The 9850-nt window shown below is 40.0% G+C and overlaps 1 protein-coding gene across 1 annotated transcript in view; it reads left to right on the top strand.

The window, feature by feature from the left end:
- Positions 1-2084: 2084 nt before the first annotated feature.
- The window catches only part of LOC125905081 (gamma-enolase), a 35257-nt gene continuing 27491 nt past the window's right edge, over positions 2085-9850 (top strand). The window contains exon 1 of the mRNA XM_049602908.1: positions 2085-2166. The gene's annotated coding sequence lies outside the window, so the exon portion shown is untranslated. The remainder of the gene's footprint in view (positions 2167-9850) is intronic.

Below are 9850 nucleotides of genomic sequence, written 5' to 3'. Positions count from 1 at the left end.
CCCTTTCCCTCTGGATGGCTTCTCTTTCTCACTTCATAAGCATTACATTGCACTTTGATTTCTCCTAACTGTTTTTTTTCTTCTTCCCTTTGTTGTTGCCTCCTGGTTTCCTCTCTTCTCTCTCACCTTCTCTTCATCTCTCTCTCTCTCTCTCTCTCTCTCTCTCTCTCTCTCCCTCTCTCTCTGTCTCTATCAGTCGCTCACCCGTGGCTAACCGGGGGGATGGATGTCAAGGACGTTGTGCTGCTTGTCTCCCAAAGATAATCCCATTAAACTCAGGAATTTAATTATAGATTATCTCACACACTCACACTCACACACACACTCATACACACATGCACATCCAGAAATGTGCACACAGGTGCACAGTGCACCTCTTTGTGCACAGAAACCCACATAAATACAGAAACTGGTACCTCAAGATAGCGCTCACCCATGCAGAAACATTTTTATCATACACAAAGGTAACACACAAAGACATGAACACACACACACTGGCTTCACCCTGTTGCCCTGTCAATGTGTATCAGTGTCACCCTCCAGTCGGCATTAACAACTTCACCAGTCTGTTTTTAGAGCAGGAAGGACACGGCACAACATGAATTTGCGGTGAACACAGGAAGTAAAACTAATAGTCACTGCTGCTCAGAGCTCATCTGAAACACTGTAACTGCCAAACAGGATGAATCTGCAGGAATTTTAGGCACACTGAAAACAGTTTTAGTGCACCTGATTTGGGTTGTATAGTTTGTTTGTTGTGTGAACGGTGCTGAGCATTTTACCATCAATAAATCATTACAGTAATTTAGTGACACCTTTAGTTTTATAAGTTAGAATTCATGTATAGAATGGTGCAGAGACGGCATTTTTTTGTGGGCCAACCAGGAAGTTGGCATCGCCCTGGTTCCCTGGACAAAAGCCAATAGGATTTTTCCACTGGATTTTATTATTGCATTATTACCTCCATTTTTAAGACGAGTTAACCACACACATTATTTTGGGCATCTAATAATAATAATAATAATAATAATAATAATAATAATGATACAGTCAATAACCCATTCAAGAAATCTGTTGACTTCAAGACAAGGGAACTGGGTGTGCAAAAATGCTAACTCATTCCTGCAGCACCAGGTAGATACATAAAGGAGGCAGATGGGTATCACAATATCAGCGTCCTACCTCTAATGAGACAATGAGAGGGGGTAGAGTTCCTTGGCATGCAAGGGTGGTGTTCAAAGTCACCAGTTAACTCAAGCTGTGCCATCTCACAGCTCCACCTCCACATTACCTCTTTCTTTATCATATTAACATTTCTAAAGAGACACAGTGTAAGAGCTGACTCTATCATAGGAATGGTCATGGCCAATGTTCAACACCAACAAACAAAACTGGTTGTGTTTCAGTCAGATATTACTGTGTTTCCGGCAGCTTTTTAACCACAAAATATGGGTGCTTTTTAGCAAGTTGTTTTCCACGAGGGATAGGGCCATAAAGAGTAAGATATCGCTGTGTTTCCAAGATAGTGCCACAAAAAGGAGCTGTTTTTACAGAGACATCGCTGTGTTTCCTGCAGGTTCAACTACGGGAGTACCTTGCTCAAGGGTACATTAAGTATCTTATGACTAATCGAGTAGCCTGGCGATTCAAAAATAAATTGATGATTTGGCAACGTTACAGCACAGCATCTTTCTGCTGCTGCATTGTTTTCAGCGTTTGTGTGTTTAAATACTCACACACACAAAGAGCATCATCATGTCTGAGTGTGGTGGAGAAGGATAGATTATGTAACTGTATATACAGCGATTGAACCCCACTGCAGCACCAGAGAAAAAGACAGGGAGACACAGAGGAAAGAGAGAGAGAGAACCGGTCCTCCCTTCATCTATTTTTACCTCCTCTGTCGGGCGACGAGCCTCTGCACCCCATCCTTATCCCTTCATCCCACCCCTCCGTCCATCTCCTCCTTTTTAATTAACCCTCCTCTTCTCCTCCTCTTCCTCTCTCTCTCTCTCTCCATCTCCCTCTGAGTCATCTCCCCTCCCCCCTCCGTCACAACCATTCCCCCCCCTCCCACCCCCATCTCCTCCTGTTTTCCTCTCCCTCTCTCTTGCTCTGCCTCTCCAGTATTTTCTCGGAAAGGCAGAACACACACACAGGCGGCAGGTAAAGGAAGGAAATACTCTCTTCCTCTTTTCATCCACTCAAGAGGTTTTGTGTTTTTCCATCCATTGTTTTTCTACTTCTTTGATTTCATATTGATCGGCTGCTGCTGAGTGCAAAGAGGATGCAGAATGATGCTGCTTGTGTGCAAGATTGAAATGCTACAGTTGTAGGTGTTATTGTATGTGTGTATGTGTGAAAATGGCTGTCGTGTGTGTGTGAGTGAAAAGAGACAGGAAAGCATACATATGTGCAGATACTGTAAATGTGTCAGTTTAAGGTTTTGCTGTGCCAGTGTGTGTGTGTGTGTGTGTGTGTGTGTGTGTGTGTGTGAAAATGTGCTTCATGGCTGTCAAATGTGTGTGTATGTGTGTGTGTGTCTGGCACCATGTATGTGTGGATCCTGCAGTCAAGAGTGTGTGAGATGGTTGATGTCTTTTAATATGGCAGGCACAAGAACATGTGTGTATGTGTGTGTGTGTGTGTGTGTGTGTGTGTGTGTGTGTGTGTGTGTGTGTGAGTGAGTGACTTTGCTTCATGTACTGGCTGCAGAGATATGTGTGTGTATCTTCTCTTGGATTTCTTGGAAAATGGTTCTTTATGTGTGTGTGTTTGTTTAGGTGTGTGTTTTGGCTGCAGGGATATTATGTGCTCATGCAGTCAGTTATGGTCTAGTCCCTGGTATATCAAGTGTGTGTGTGTTTGATGGTTAATATTTTTTGGTAAATATGGCAGGTGTGGGAATGTGCGTGTTTATGGGATTTTGTTTGTGTTTGTGTGAACTTGTACATGCTGCATAGTGAGGACCAATGTACTTTTACACAGAGTGGGGACATTTTTGGAAAGTGAGGACATTTTGGCCAGTCCTCACTACTTCAAAGCATAGACTGTAAAAAGTAATTGACATAGCTACTGTGACATCACCCACTGGTTTGCAGACTCCCATTTTGAAGCCTCAAGTTTGGCATTTTGGCTGTTGCCATTTTGGTTATTTGGTTCAGGTTACAATCAGGTTAAGGTTGGGGTTAGGGTAAGGGTTGGAGCTAGGCATTTAGTTGTGATGTTAAGGTTAGAGTAAGGCGCAAGGGAATGTATTATGATAATGAGGTTCCTCACAAAGGGGAAAGTACAAGAATGTGTTTGTGTGTGTATGCATATCCTTGTTTACATATGTTCTGGCTGCTGAAATATTACGTGTGTATTTTCTCTCAGTTTTTTTTGGAAAATGGCTGTTTGTGTATGTATTTATGTGTGTTTGATCAGGTGTGGGTTTTGGCTGTAGTGATATTGTGTTCATGTGAGTGTTTTTTTCACGTTTTGACAATGGAATATTTATGTGATATGGTCATGCAGTCAGTTATGGTTTATCATAGTTTGATAGATTTTTTATTTTTTTATTTTTTTGAATTGGCAGGCGTTAGACATATAGTGAGGACCAAAAAACATATTTTAGCAATAGAGTGAGGACATTTTTGGAAAATGAGGACATTTTGGTCCATTCTCACTTTGTCATAGGCCTTTTTGAGGGTTAAGACTTGGTTTTAAGGTTCGGGTTACATTTTGGTGTCAGTTAGGTTGGGGTAAGGGTTGGGGTTACGCATTTAGTTGTGATGGTTGAAGTTAGGGTAAGGGGCTAGGGCAGGGATACTAAACTCTCTTTGCCTGGGGGGCACTTTTGCACAATAACTAGAAGCCAGGGGCCAGTCTCAGCAGCCCACACAGGTATGATGTACACATGGCTGTTTTAAGGTTTTGAGGACATAGGGGGCTTAGCCTGACCTCTTTTGGGTTGTCGGGGGGGGATCCTTGAATCCTCCTTTTTTTTTGATAAACAAGCTCTATTTTGATGCTTTTTAATTCATTCTGGCACCTTATTCAATTTATTTTCATTGTGAACTAGAAAATGGTTTGGGGACCAAATTGCACCCTATCATGGGCTGGATTTGGCCCATGGGCCGTAATTAAGAATCTCTGGGCTAGGGAATGCATTATGACAGCAAGAGTCCTCACAAAGATATAAGTACAAGAATTTGTGTCTGTGTTTTGGCAGCGGGAACATTGTGTGTGTGATCTTGCAGTCAATTATGGTCGACTCTTTGGTAAAATAAGTGTGTACGTGTGTGTGTGTGTGTGTGTGAGAGAGAGAGAGAGAGAGAAACAGTTGATATCTAACATAAAAGGCACAGAAATGTGTGTATTTATGTGTTCGAGATCTCTGGCGCTGTGTGTGGGTGGACATTAAGTGTGCGTGTCGGGGTACTTGTGATAATTGTGAGTTGAAGATATATGTGCGTGTGTTAATGTGGACACATTAATAGCATTACGTATGTGTGAGACTGCTCCACTTCCTCTGTGTGTGTGTGTGTGTGTGTGTGTGTGTGAGCCTGCCATACGTGCAATGATCAGCCTTCTGTTCCCCCTCTTCCTCTTCATCCTCCTCCTCCCTCTCTCCATCCTCCCAGTTCTCGTCTCCTCTCCAGCCAAACAGGGTCATTTAATTATTTATCTTTCTCTCTCCTCCTCCTCTCTTTATCGCTCTATCTCTCTCGCCCTGCCTCGTTTCCACTCACTCTCCATTTTGTCCTCCATCACTCCCTTCCTCCCTCTCTCTCCTTCCTCCTAGCCATTCTCTATGTCTCTCTCTCTCTCTTTGTATATATTTCTATTTAAATCCATCTCTCACCACTCAGTCCTCCTTTCTGTCCTTTTCTCTGCCTTACTTGATTCGTCTCTATCCCCTAGACATTGTCTATATCTCGCCTCCTTTCTCACCACATAAAGTATCAGTATCAGAATCAGAATCAGAAATACTTTATTGATCCCCGGGGGGGAAATGTGATTTGTTACAATCGCTCCAATGTAAAGAATAGAGAATTATAAGTCATAAGAATAAGAGTATGAAATTGAAGAATGTAAATATAAGGTAATAAAATAAAATAGAAATAAAAATGTGCATTATGCTACAATGTTTAACACTAGTACTTAAGATATTAAAAATAAAAATATTTTCACTGTGTTGAATCTATAAGTGTGTAAAAAATATACAAATATGTGCGTTGTGCCACATTACACTGTATAAACTAGTATGTTACATTCATAAGTATAAAATGTACTATGCTACGATGTTCCCTGCAATATAAACATTAACAGAAGAAAATGCCGCTGCACACAGCCATTCCCCAGCTGCAAGTAAACAGCTACATGTAGCTACATGCTAATGTCAGGGAAGCATGTAATCTTGGTTGACAATGTTGTTAAATTCTCCCTGATTTCGGATCATTTTCCTGCTGGAACATGTCTGGTTGTTCATTTCAGATAGAGGGTGACTACAGACATTCCAGCACAGACAGTATGAGGAAAATAATGCATTTTTTGAACATTAAAGCATGTAAACATGTTCTTGTAGAAAACCAAAACACAAGTGTGAACCTAAGTCCTCCTGAAACCTCACATGGGCATGAAACTCTCTTCTTGTTAAATCAACAACGCAAAAGATGAACAACCTTGTCATATACCTAACAATGCATATATATTGTCATGGAGTTATCAGTCTACTGTTGAATTCTGGGCCACATTTAGATGAATTCAGAGACTATAGTGCCACATTTTGTACCATAATGCTAAAATAAACCCTTGTGAATTTGCTGTTCTAGGAACAATGGCTAAGGATCATGGATAATGTTATATTAAGAGTCATCAGCCATAAACTATGATACAGGTTTACTGATTAAACCTGCAATATTGTTAAATTATTCTGAGGAAAATTAGGAACATGATTTAAAAAAAACCTTTGAAATGTAAATTTACAGTGTGGAAGAAATACTTGTTGAGTTACTGGCTGACCCCCAGTTTTTTGGTCTAAAATTTTTCAACTGTGTTGTTTTTTTGGTTAGCAATTAATTAGTTACATGTGCTTGCAATTCAGCCCCTGATCGGCATTTTGTTTGAGGCAGTGGTAGACCAGCATCTCTTGTGTTCAGCAATGTTGCATCACTTGTTTTCTCAATGGAGCCTCACTTTGAAGAGAGCGATATATTAGCTGCAATTCCCTGTCTGAAATTGCTATCTGACATCAAAGTAAAGCTACACAGCATACACTTACACTGATATTGATTTGCTGCTGCCCCTGTCTACAGCAGTACATTGCTTAGTTTTTGTGGTGGTACTCCTGTCTGCTTCTCCAAACTCGGGGCATGCCGACATCTACTGTATGTAATACATTGCCTATGGACAAGTATCCCATACAACCCCACTTCAAAAGATCAGAACTAGCCCTTTAAGTGATTTTATATTCCAAAACAGAAACAACTGGATTGCTTATTTGAAGATTAAAAATAAATGTAAATACCCAGAATACATTTTGAGAAGCACTTTCATATGCAATATTTATTGATCTGATGTAATTTCAAGGGGTACTCCACTGAGTTAGTTGTGGGACTTGCAACAAATTGGTGAATTTTCAGCAGGTCAGTGAAGCAGTGGCTGAGATCCTGACTTTTAGTCTGTAGTATTGGTCATGCCCAGCACACTGGATCCTACATTTCCCCTGATGCATCTATTTTACTGTGGTCATAAAAAATACAAACTTATAAAAAAAAAAAAAAAAGACGTGAATTTATGAAAAGACATGAATATATGAATATAACAAATCTATCTATCTATCTCTCTATCTATCTATATTGCATCTATATTGATATTGATATGTCATTTGTATTTGAAGTTAATATTAGATCAATATTTAATTGAAAATTAAGCAGGGTTGAAATGAAGGAAAGAAGAAGAAATGAAAGGAAAGGAACAGGAAATATAGCAAAAACACAAACAAAAAGACACTTTTTAGGTAATAAAAACATTGATTTAACTATCATTTAATTTCTGAATGTTCTATTTACTGTAACAAAAATAAAAAATGATGTTTTTGTTTTCCTTATTTCTGACAGAGACCTAACAATCATTATATAAAGAATCACACATCTTTTGCTGAACACCCCTTGTCGAGTAAATGACTACATCTTTAAAACTCACGCTGCAGTAAGGCTGTCTGCTCAAAAGTCTCCAAGTTTCTAATGATCTGGGTTATTTTTTCAGACTTAAGACATCTCCCTCCACAGAGGGCCACAGAAAATATTCTACATAATCCTCCTACTGATGAGTAAACTGCTCTGCCTCTTTAATCTTCAAGAATTAAACTGAATTGAATCAGAAGATCAGAGATCTATTGTCCTTTACATTTTGTCTTTCTTGCTGTATCCATCCCTCTTCTCTCTGTATTTGGATAGGATTTTATATTTCATCTTTCTCTGCCTCACCTCCCTCTTTCCCTCCATCCTCCCACTCTTTATCCTTTTCCCTCCATACAGAAATACAGTAGATACCATGATAATATACATGTTCTCCATCTCCTCGCGTGCTATCATCCCTCTCTCCCTCATTCACTCTCTCCCTGGCTCACCCACTCACGTGTTATATTTTTCAGTGCTGGTATATTTTCTGCTGAGCACTGCAGTCTCTGGTAGGTGTGGTGTGGTGCGTTCATGGGTAACCTCCCTCTCTCTGCTGCTGCTGCTGTAGAGCTTACATAACTCCCAGCACAAACAGCACCAGGCCAGTGAGAGAAACAGAGGAAGAGAGAGGAGATAAGAGTTAATGAGATCAACTCATTAAGGTGGCGACATGAAGAACATGTGTTTATGGATATGAGATGAGTGTATGCAGCAAATATTGACAAACAGCTTGCTAGTGTAGCGCGCACATGACTGACATTCAAATAATGTTAAAATGTAAATGAATAAAAAGTGTCAGTCAGCACACAGGTCTGTTTTCTTTGGGAATTAACAGAAACAACACACTTTGTTTCTGTAACAACACAGTATGAAACCTTGCATCATGTGGGGAGGCAATAGATGTTTTTTGGCATTACAAGACTGTGACTGAAATGTTACACTAATCTCAAGTTAATATTTTCAAGTCCAGGGAAAATTCATAATAATTAAAAAAAAACCTGAGAGACATTTTGAAAACCTTCCAACCACCTTAGGGAAGAGCTCCTGTTTTTGGAATATAATAACAGTTGCCAGGAGAAAATTTGTACGTTTCATACCACAGTATGTTTTATATCAACATTACTAAAGTGACATGGTGCTGATTACATGTGTATGAGCTGACTTTATTATCCAGAGGTGAAAGGAATGGAGGATGGTGTGGCACATACAGTAGGTAAGGTGGCTGCCAAGCTGCAGACCACTGCTGCAGACAAAGAAACAAACAAAAAATACGGCTTTTTAGCGACCTGTCACTACATTTCCAGCAGGGATAGTGCCACGAAAAAGTCGTAATTTTTACTGAGACATCGCTGCATTTTTAGCTGAGACGGTGCCAAGAAGAGTGGTTGTTTTTATCAAGACATTTCATGGACAGTACCATCGATAGTACCATGAAAAGTGGTTGTTCCAAGACATTGCAAGACATTGCTGCATTTTCAGCCAGGATAGTGATAGTAGTGTTTTTTTGAGACATCGTCGTATATTTTCAGCAAGGATAGTACCATAAAAAGCGGTTGTTTTTTCCATGACATTGCTGCATTTTCAGCCAAGATAGTGCCAAGAAAAGTGGTTGTTTTTCACCAAGTCATGGATGTGTTCAAAGTCAGGATTGTGCCACAAATAGTGATTGTTTTTGCAGAGGCATTGCTGTGTTTCCAGCCAGGATAGTGCCAACAAAAGTGGTTACTGAGACAAAGCTACGTTTCTAGCTGTGATAGTGCCAAAAAAACGTGGTTGTTTTTACCAAGACATCACTGTGTTTCCAGCCAGGATAATGCCATGAAAAGTGATCGTTTTTCACCAAGTCATGGCTGCGTTTCCAGCCAGGACAGTGCCAAGAAAAGTGGTTGTTTTTATGAGACATTGCTGCTTTTCTAGCTGAGATAGTGCCAAGGAAAGTGCTTGTTTTTACTTGGACACCACTGTGTTTCCAGCCAGGACAGTGGCATGAAAAATGGTTGTTTTTCACAAAGTCATGGCTGCGTTAAAGTTGGGATTGTGCCGCAAACAGTGGTTGTTTTTGCAGAGACATCACTGTGTTCCTTGCCAGGACAGCGGCACAAAAATTGATTGTTTTTTACCAAGACATTGCTCTGTTTTCTGTCATTATTTTCCTAACAAAACTGGGGTTTTTTAAGCTCAAATGTTTCCATTGCCCTAAACACATTAAACACAGCATCATCCAAATGTAAAGAAACATGAAGTTTCAATGATTCTGCAGTCTACATAATAACATAGAAATGTAACGTGTCCATGGTTTGCAGAAATGTACAATGCCAAACATTTATTGTGGTGATTGGGTGAGCATAGCCTGATGTCTTGTTAGAAATAGGACTGAATGTAACATAGACACTAGATATTCAGGTCTGGATGCTATTTATAGACATGCTGACTAAATTTTCATTGGAGGTAGGAATATTACTGACTATGTATAATATTCACTGCCTGCTTTGATGCTTTAAAGATGTGATCAAGAATGAGAAAAAAAGAGGTGTGAAACAGTTGGCAGGCGTCCTGTATTCTGCTGCTCCACCCTGACGAAGAACTTTCAAAAAACTGCAGTACTCTAGGGTGTGGCTTCAAAACAGCAACCATAAAAAGAGCATGATAAAAAAGCCCCATGGAATAAGAGGCCAGTAGAGAAA

Source organism: Epinephelus fuscoguttatus, linkage group LG17 (genome assembly GCF_011397635.1).
Source record: "Epinephelus fuscoguttatus linkage group LG17, E.fuscoguttatus.final_Chr_v1".
In the NCBI taxonomy this organism is placed as follows: domain Eukaryota; kingdom Metazoa; phylum Chordata; class Actinopteri; order Perciformes; family Serranidae; genus Epinephelus; species Epinephelus fuscoguttatus.
Note: the sequence above shows the minus strand (reverse complement) of the source record. Positions and strands in the feature narration are given on the sequence as shown.